The following is a 10,392-nucleotide window of genomic DNA, read 5'->3' as shown; positions in this document are numbered from 1 at the left end:
ATATGTGTATTCTTCATGTAATACATTTAAAAAAATGAACATTTCATTGTAGTTGCTATTCTGAGAAATTTACTCCTCCCTCCCCCAGCCCTGCTTTATTATCCATTTTGTGTTAATTTTCTCTTTTTATACAGATGTTATTTCTACTTCTATTCTTCATGTCTCAACTTTTCTCTAATTCCTTCCCTCTCTTTTGACTTCCTAATGCTTTGGGGGACAATTCCTTAACCTGATTATCTTTATCAGATTATTACTATTTTCCTTGCTGTAGCTTGTTGTTGTTCAACCTAGCCTTTTTTTTTTCCTTCAAAATTCTATTGTGGTATTATCCTCAGTGAAATAAGCCAGGAGGAGAAAGACAAATACCAAATGATTTCACTCATATGTGGAGCATAAGAACAAAGAAAAACTGAAGGAACAAAACAGCAGCAGAATCACAGAACCCAAGAATGGACTAACAGTTACCAAAGGGAAAGGGACTGGGGAGGATGGGTGGGAAGGGAGGGACAAGGGCGGGGAAAAAGAAAGGAAGCATTATGATTAGCATGTATAATGTGGGGGGCAGACATGGGGAGGGCTGTGTAACACAGTGAAGACAAGTAGTGATTCTACAGCATCTTACTATGCTGATGGACAGTGACTGTAATGGGGATTGTGGGAGGGACTTGGTGAAAGGGGGAGCCTAGTAAACATAATGTTCTGCATGTAATTGTGGATTAATGATAACAACAACAACAAAACCACAATGAGGTATCACCTCACACACACACACAAAATTCTATTATGGTAAAATATACACAATGTAAAATTTACTATCAACCATTTTTAAGTGTATAGTTCAGTAGTGTTAGTTACATTCTTATTGTTGTATAACCATCACCACCATCTCCATAGCTTTTTAAATCAAAATTGGAACTCTATACCCATTAAACAGTAACTCCCTTCTCTTTCTCCCAGCCCCTGGCAACCACCATTCTACTTTCTAACTCTATGATTATGACTACTTCAATAGCCTGTATAAATAGGAATATTTGAACTTGTCTTTTTGTGACCTACTTATCCTCATTGAAATAAGCCAGGAGGAGAAAGACAAGTACGAAATGATTTCACTCATTTGTGGAGTATAAGAACAAAGAAAAACTGAAGGAACAAAACAGCAGCAGAATCACAGAACCCAAGAATGGACTAACAGTTACCAAAGGGAAAGGGACTGGGAAGGATGGGTGGGAAGGGAGGGATGCGGGGAGGGAAAGAAAGGGGGCATTATGATTAGCATGTATAATGTGGGAGGAGGCACGGGGAGGGCTGTACAACACAGAGAAGACAAGTAGTGATTCTACAGCATCTTACTATGCTGATGGACAGTGACTGTAATGGGGATTGTGGGGAGGACTTGGTGAAGGGAGGACCCTAGTAAACATAATATCTCCACTTAGCATGATGTTCATCTGTGCTGTAGCATAATATCCCCACTTAGAATGATGTTCATCTGTGCTGTAGCATATGTCAGAATTTCCTTCTCTTTAAGGCTGAAAAATATTCCACTGTATGTATATACTCCATTCTGTTTATGTATTCATCCACTGATTTGACAATTGGGTTCATTCCATATTTCAGCTATTGTGAATAATGTTGCTAATGAACATAAGAGTAAAAGTGTCTCTTTAAGACTCAGCTTTCAATTCTTTTGAGTATACCCCTAAGGTGGAATTGCTAGACTTTATGGAAATCCTATTTTTAACTTTTTGAGGGAGCGTTTTCTATAGCAGCTATGTCAATTTACATTCCCACTAACAGTGCACAAAGGCTCCAATTTCTCTAGAGCCTTGCCAACACTTGTTACTTAAAAAAAAATTGCCATTCTAATGGGTGTGGGGAGGTGGTCTCATTTAGTTTTGATGTGCATTTCCCTAATGATTGGTATTATTTAACATCTTTTCCTGGGCTTCTTGGCCATTTGTATATTTTCTTTGGAGAAATGTCTCATCTAGACCTTTGCCCATTTTTTAATCTGGGTGTTTTTGTTGTTGTTGAGTTTTAGGAGTTCTTTATATTCTGTATGTTAGTCTCTAATCAGATGTATGAAATGCAAGTATTTTCTCTCTGTGGGTTGCCATTTTATTCTGTTGAAAGTGTCTTTTGATGCACATAATTTAAAAATTTTCATGAAGTCCAATTTGTCTATTTCTTTTTTGTCTGTGCATTTAGTGTCATATTCAAGAAATCATGCCAAATCATTGCCCTATGTTTTCTTCTGATTAAATAGCTTTAGCTATTACATTTAGGTCATGATCCATTTTGTTAATTTTTGTTTATGGTGTTCAGAAAGAGTCCACCTTCATTCTTTTGCATGTGGATATCCAGTTTTCTTAGTACCAATTATTGAGAAGACTGTCTTTTCCCCTTTGAATGGTCTTGGGATTCTTGTTGCAAATCATTTAAACATAAATGTGAGGGTTTATTTTTGGACTCCAATCTATCTCTTTGTTTCACACATCTGTCTTTATGCCAGTACCACACTGTTTTGGTTACTGTAGCTTTGTGTATTTCCTGATTTTCCTTTTGTTATTGACTAGCTTCATCCCATTGTAGTCAGAGAAGATACCTATCTTTTAAATCTACTAAGACTTAATTGTGGCCTAACACCTGTTCCTGGAAAAAGTCCCATGTGCCCTTGAGAAGAATGTCTATTTTGTTGCTGTTGGATAAAGTGTCTGTATGTGTCTTTTAGGTCTAGTTGATTTATTATGTTACTTAAGTCCTCTTTTTCTGTTTTTATCTTCTGTGTGCTTGTTCTATCCGTTATTGAGAATAGGGTATTGTAGTCTGCAACTACAACTATATCTCCCTTTAATTCTGTCAATTTTTACTTCATGTATTTTTTGTCATTATATGCATATTTACAGTTGTTATATCTTCCTGCTTTTTGTTAATCTGTAATATTCTTCTCTTACAACCTTTTTTGATTTAAAGTCTATTTTGCCTGATATTGTACAGTGATCTCTGCTCTTATTTGGTTCCCATTTGCATGGAATATATTTTTCCATTCTTCCAATTGAACATATTTGTGTCTCTGGATTTAAAGTGAGTAGATAGCATATAGTTGGATCATGTCTTTAAAAATCCATTCTGCCCATCTCTGTCTTTTGACTGGCAAGTTTAGGCATTTACATTTAACGTAATTTAGGATACCTTTTTCAGCTAGCTTTCTGTCCTTCCCATCTCCCTAGAAGATATGGCCTGCCTAAACAGGGAGCAGAATGAAGAGTGAACATCATTTCCTAGTATAATGTAAGAATGGATGACATAATGTAAGTAAAAAGCTTGCTTTTTACTTCCCTTTTTTTAATGTTCCTAGTAGATAGTAAACCCTCAATGAAATAGTACATACTGAATAGTGATAATGTTAACTTGGCATTGCATATATTTTAACTCCCCTGCCCCTTTTGATTAACTGAGCTCATTGGCAACAATCAAAATCATGCTTAAATCCAACACTCCATCTAATCCTTACATGTTGACTATTCTCTTTAAATTTTGCTTACTAATCTCTAAGAATCCCCCTTTGCTGCAGAAAAAGTAACAATTTTCCTTTAATCTATTAAAATCTATTTCATGCTAAAACCTCTTTCTAGAAATATCCAGTGCCTCTTCATTTACTCTCATTTCCAGCAGATGACCTTGTTTCCTATTTCACTGTGAAAATAGAAGCACTCAGAGAAGTTCCACAAGCTTCTACTGTCATATCTCTCCACCTACCTACATCTCTACCTATATATTCCTTTTCTTCTGTTTTGATGAACCCTCCATATTTCTAGCTAAGGCCAACTCCTTCACTTGTGAACTAGATCCCATCTCCTGTCAGACATGACTCCAGCAAATCTTCTCTTTTTTACACATTGTTTAAACTTCCAAAGATAGGATATATTTTATTTATTTACTCAGTTGGCCTACCTCTTCCCATTAGAATACAAACTCCATGTGAGCTGGGATTTTATTCTGTTAAATAATGTATGCCCAGTAACTATCTGGAACATATTTGGTATGAACAATAAGCACTTACAGAATTTCCAATGCTCTTACCTGATTATATTGTCTAGTATTTAAAAAAATGTTTTATCTCCACAAAAAGAAAGAGAAAGGCATAAAAGGCATACCAATTAGAAATAAATGAATTGTCCTTATTGTAGATGACACTGTCTACATAGAAAATCCAAGAATCTGCCAAAAAAAAATCTCCTAGACAAAGAAGTGAGTTTGGCCGGTTTGAAGGATCTGAGATAAATTCAAAAAACCCAATAGTATTTCTTTATACTAACAATGAAAATTAAACCAAAACACACAGTACCATAAAGAATTTCTGGAAAAAAAGAAAGAAAAAGGATGTAATCATCCTTCTTTTCTCTTTCCCTCCCTCCCTCTCACTCTCTTTCTTTCTTACCTAATTGCTCTGGCTACAACTTCTAGCAGTGTTGAGTAGCAGTGGTCAGTGTGGGCATTATTGTCCTGTTCCTGAGTTTAAGGAGAAAACTTTCAGTACTTTCCCATTCAGTGTGATGTTGGCTATGGGTTAAAAAATAAATAAGAAGGAGAATTCTCAAGATGGTGGAGTGAGTAGGGTGGTAGAAATCTCCTCCCAAAACCATATATAGTTTGAAAATACAGCAAATACACGATTCTTAAAGGAGTGACCAGAAGATACAGTACATCAGCCAGGCTACATCTCTGATAACACAACATCTCACAGAAAAGGGTAAGATACAAAGCCATGACGTGGCAGGACCTGAGCACTCCCCCAACCCCAGCTCCCCAGTGGGAGGAAAAGAATCAGAGTGGGGAGGGAGTGGAAGCACGGGACTGCTAAATAACCAGCCCTAGTAATCTGCACCGGGAGCACAGACACACATTGCATGGTGCACTGGATATTAGAGAAGCAGAAAAGCAAAATCCAAGATTAAGGCTGCAAACAGGTTCCCACAGCCGGCTACTATGGGACAAAAGAAAAGCAGGTGCTTTAAAAGTCTTAAAGAGACAAGGGTTTAACAGGAGGACAAAATTGTCCTGGCACACTCAGCCCAGCGGCTGGAAACTTTAAGGAACATCAAGCATCCTAACCCCCTGGGTAGCAATGCAGTTCTGAACCCCTTCATGTTGATAAGCAGCCTGCCATTCCTTCCCCCCACACCAGCACTGCAAGCAAACTGGCTGACCTGCCATTGCTGTGGAACAGCTGGGGAGAAATCCCGCCTACAGCAACCACACAGCTTACACAGAGGCTTCTGCCTGCATGCGGCTAACTGGCCCAGACCCAGAGGAGGCTGCTCCCTGCACGCGGTTGACCAGCACAGACAGTGGAGACCAGCGCAGAGTCTGGGAGGCACAAAGGGGCTTTGTTCTAATGGCAGAACACATGCCACTTGCCTGCAAGCCCCGCCAGTGCTCTAGGTCATCCTGAGGGCCACCATGCCCAAGAAGGTTCAGGGGATTAACCCAGAGGCTGCTCCTTGCATGTGGTTGACAGGCACAGACAGTGGAGATGGGTGTAGAGACCAGCAAGCAGGAAGGGACTTTGTTCTCCCAGCTGACACATGTGCCACTCACCAGGGACCACTCCAATTGTCATGAAAAGGCAGAAGAACCTTGGTCAGTCCAAAATCCCTCAAACACCAGAGAGAGAGCTTGGTGAGACTGATATCACCAATCTACCTGAAAAAGAATTCAAAATAAAAGTCATAAGCATGCTGATGGAGCTACAGAGAAATATTCAAGAGCTAACAGATGAGTTCAGGAAGGAGATAACAGAAGTGAAACAAACAGTGAAAGGCCTTAAGAGCAGACTGGATGAAATGGAAGAGACTGTTAATGGAATCGAAACCAGAGAACAGGAATACAGAGAAGCCGAGGTAGAGAGAGATAAAAGGATATCCAGAAATGTAAGAATATTAAGAAAACTGTGTGACCAATCCAAATGGAACAATATTGGCATTACAGGGGTACCAGAAGATGAAGAGAAAGAAAAAAGGAAAGTGTCATTGAGGAGGTAATTGCCAAAAACTTCCCCAATCTGGGGAAGGAGATAGTCTCTCAAGCCATGGAGATGCATAGATCTCCCAACACAAGGGACCCAAGGAGGACAACACCAAGACATATAATAATTAAAATGGCAAAGATCAAAGACAAGGACAGAGTATTAAAAGCAGCCAGAGTAAGAAAAATAATCACTTACAAAGGAAAGCCCATCAGGCTATCATCAGACTTCTCCACAGAAACCTTACAGGCCAGAAAGGAATGGCATGATATGTTCAATGCAATGAAACAGAAGGGCCTTGAACCAACAATACTTTATCCAGCAAGATTATCATTTAAATTTGAAGGGGGGATTAAATAATTCCCAGGTAAGCAAAAGTTGAGGGAAATTACCTTCTACAAACCATCTCTACAGTATATTTTAAAGGGACTGCTCTAGATGGAAGTATGCCTAAGGCTAAATAGCTGTCACCAGAGAAAATAAAACCACAGCAAAGAAAATAGACCAACCAAATACTAACTAAAGGCAAAATAAAATCAGCTATCCACAAATCACTCAAGGGAAACATAAAGAGTACAGAATAAAACACAACATATAAAACGAGGAGGAGGGAGAGACTGTGAGAGGATTCAAGATGGTGGCATGAGATGTGAGACTGAGACCTCCTCCCAAAACCACATATAGTGTGAAGATATAGTTAATACAACTAACCCTAAAACAGCAACAGGAAATAAGGCTGCACCAGACTGCACACAGACCTCACAAATAGGCAGACCTCAAAAAACAGGGTAACGTACCAAAGCCATGGCCCGGTGGGACTTGAGCCCTTCCCCCACCCCAGCTCACCATCAGGAGGAAGAGAAATGGAGCGGGGAGGGGGTGGAAGTCTGGGACTGCTGAACACCTGGCCCTGGAGATCTGCTTTGTGAGCAGAAACCTACATTGCGTGGTTCTCTAGGGGATGGGGAGCTGGGACAGGCAGAGTACTTGAGAGACAGATTCCGGACGTTTGTGGAGGAGGGATCCATACCTGGCCACTCTGGGACAAGGGAAAGGCAGGTGGTTTGACAGGCTCCCTAGCAGCAAGAGGGCTGCTGAAGGGGTGGGGTTGGCATGGAGCTTGCTGCATGGGAGGAGGGATGGGGACAAGGTTGTCTGGGTGCTCTGCCCAGCAGATTGGGAACTTTGGGGAGCTTCAGGTGCTCCATCCCCCTGGATGGCTACTCAGCTCTGAGGACCCCCACTGTGATATGCAGTCAGCCTACCCTTCCTCCTGGCCTGATAGCACCGGTTCACAAACTGGCAGTCATTGATCTGGCGTCAGGCCAGTCAGAAGGAGGCCCCACCTACAACAGCTAGAGACGCCAAGCACAGGGGTTTACACCTGTGACTTAGCCCACTGGCTCTGACACAGGAGACAGGCAGGGCAGACAGGACTCAGGAAACAGATCTTTCCTCCCCCCAGGCACCAGCTTCGTTTCCCTTCAACACACCACTCACTCCAAAAAACAGATCAACCAGACAGAAAATAAATACAGAGGCACTGAACAAGGTATTAGAACAGATGGACCTAACACATCTACAGAACACTCCATCCAAAAGCAGGATACACATTCTTCTCAACTGCACATGGAACATTTTCAAGAATAGATCATATACTAGGCCACAAAAAGAGTCTCAGTCAATTAAAAAGACTGACATTGTACCAACCAGTTTCTCAGATCACAAAGGTATGAAACTAGAAATAAATAACTCAAAGAAAATGAAAAAGCCCACAAACACATGGAGGCTTAATAACATGCTTGTGAATAATCAATGGATCAATGAACAAATAAAAACAGAGATCTAGCAATGTATGGATACAAATGACAACAATAATTCAACACCACAAAATCAGTGGGGTACAGCAAAGGCCATGCTAAGAGGGAAATAAATTGCAACACAGGCCTACCTCAGGAAATAAGAACAATCCCAAATGAACAGTCTAAATTCACAATTAATGAAACTACAAATGGAAGAACAAATGAGGCCCCAAGTCAGTAGAAGGAGGACATAATAAAGATTAAAGCATAAATAAATAAAATTGAGAACAATAAAACAATAGAAAGAATCAATGAAAGCAGGAGCTGGTTCCTTGAGAAAATAAACAAAATAGATAAACCCCTAGCCAGACATTTCAAAAAAAAAAAAGACTCTATACACATAAACAGAATCAGAAATGAGAAAGGAAAAATCACTATGGACACCATAGAAATACAAAGAATTATGAGAGAATACTATGAAAAATTATATGCTAACAAACTGGATAACCTGGAAGAAATGGACAACTTTTTAGAAAAATACAACCTACCAAGGCTGACCCAGGAAGAAACAGAAAACCTGAATAGACCAATCACCAGCAAGGAAATTGAATTGGTAATCAAAAAACTAACTAAGAACAAAATTCCTAGACCAGATTGTTTCACTGCTGAATGTTATCAAACATTTAGTAAAGACCTAATACCCATCCTCCTCAAAGTTTTCCAAAAAGTAGAAGAGGAGGGAATACGCCCAAACCCATTCTACGAGGCCAACATTACTCTAATACCAAAAACAGGCAAAGACACCACAAAAAAAGATAATTACAGACGAATATCCCTGATGAAGATAGATGCAAAAATACTCAACAAAATATTAGCAAACCAAATTCAAAAATACATAAAAAAGATCATCCATCATGATCAAGTAGGATTTATTCCAGGGATGCAAGGATGGTACACCATTCGAAAACCACATGATCATCTCCATAGATGCTGAAAAAGCATTCAAAAAAATTCAACATCCATTCATGATAAAAAATCTCAACAAAATGGATATAGAGGGCAAGTACCTCAACATAACAAAGACCATATATTACAAACCCACAGCCAACATTATACTTAACAGCAAGAAGCTGAAAGCTTTTCCTTTAAGACTGGAAACAAGACAAGGATGTTCACTCTCCCCACTTCTATTCAATATAGTACTGGAGGACCTAGTCATAGCAACCAGACAAAACAAAGAAATAAAAGGCATCCAGACTGGCAAGGAAGAAGTTAAACTGCCCCTGTTTGCAGATGACATGATATTATACATAAAAAACACTAAAGAATCCACTCCAAAACTACTAGATCTAATATCTGAATTCAGTAAAGTGACAGGACACAAAATTAATACACAGAAATCTGTTGCATTCCTATACACTATCGATGCACTAGCAGAAAGAGAAATTAAGAAAACAATTCCATTCACAACTGCATCCAAAAGAATAAATACCTAGGAATAAACCTAACCAAGGAAGTGAAAGTCTTATACTCTGAAATCTACAAGACACTCATGAGAGAAATTAAAGATGATATCAATAAATGGAAACACATCCCATGCTCATGGACAGGAAGAATTAATATTGTGAAAACGGCCATCCTGCCTAAAGCAATCTACAGATTCAATGCAATCCCTATCAAAATACCAACAGCATTCTTCAATGAACTAGAACAAATAGTTCTAAAATTCATACGGACCAAGAAAAGATCTCGAATAACCAAAGAAATCCTGAGAAGGAAGAAAAAAGTGGGGGGAATTACACTCCCTGACTTCAAGCTCTACCAGAAAGCCACAGTAATCAAGACAATTTGTTACTGGCATAACAAAAGACCCATAGACCAATGGAACAGACTAGAGAGCCCTTATATAAACTCAACCATATATAGTCAATTAATATATGATAAAGGAGCCATGGACATACAATGGGGAAATGACAGCCTCTTCAACAGCTGCAAAACTGGACAGCTACATGTAAGAGAATGAAACTGGATCATTGTCTAACCACATACACAAAAGTAGATTCGAAATGGATCAAAGACCTGAATGTAAGTCACGAAACCATAAAACTCTTAGAAAAAAACATAGGCAAAAATCTCTTCGACATAAACATGAGAAACTTCTTCATGAACATATCTCCCTGTGCAAAGGAAACAAAAGCAGAAATGAACAAGGAGGACTATATCAAGCTGAAAAGCTGCTGTACAGCAAAGGACACCATCAATAGAACAAAATGGCATCCTACAGTATGAGAGAATATATTCATAAATGACAGATCCGATAAGGGGTTGACATCCAAAATATATAAAGAGCTCATGCACCTCAACAAACAAAAAGCAAATAATCCAATTAAAAAATGGGCAGAGTATCTGAACAGACACTTCTCCAAAGAAGAAATTCAGATGGCCAACAGGCACATGAAAAGATGCTCCACATCGCTAGTCATCAGAGAAATGCAAATTAAATCACAATGAGATATCACCTCACGCCAGTAAGGATGGCCACCATCCAAAAGATAAACAACA

Source organism: Manis javanica, chromosome 4 (assembly GCF_040802235.1).
Source record: "Manis javanica isolate MJ-LG chromosome 4, MJ_LKY, whole genome shotgun sequence".
NCBI classification, from domain to species: Eukaryota; Metazoa; Chordata; class Mammalia; order Pholidota; family Manidae; genus Manis; species Manis javanica.
The sequence above is the reverse complement of the archived record's forward strand: the minus strand, read 5'-3'. Positions refer to the sequence as shown.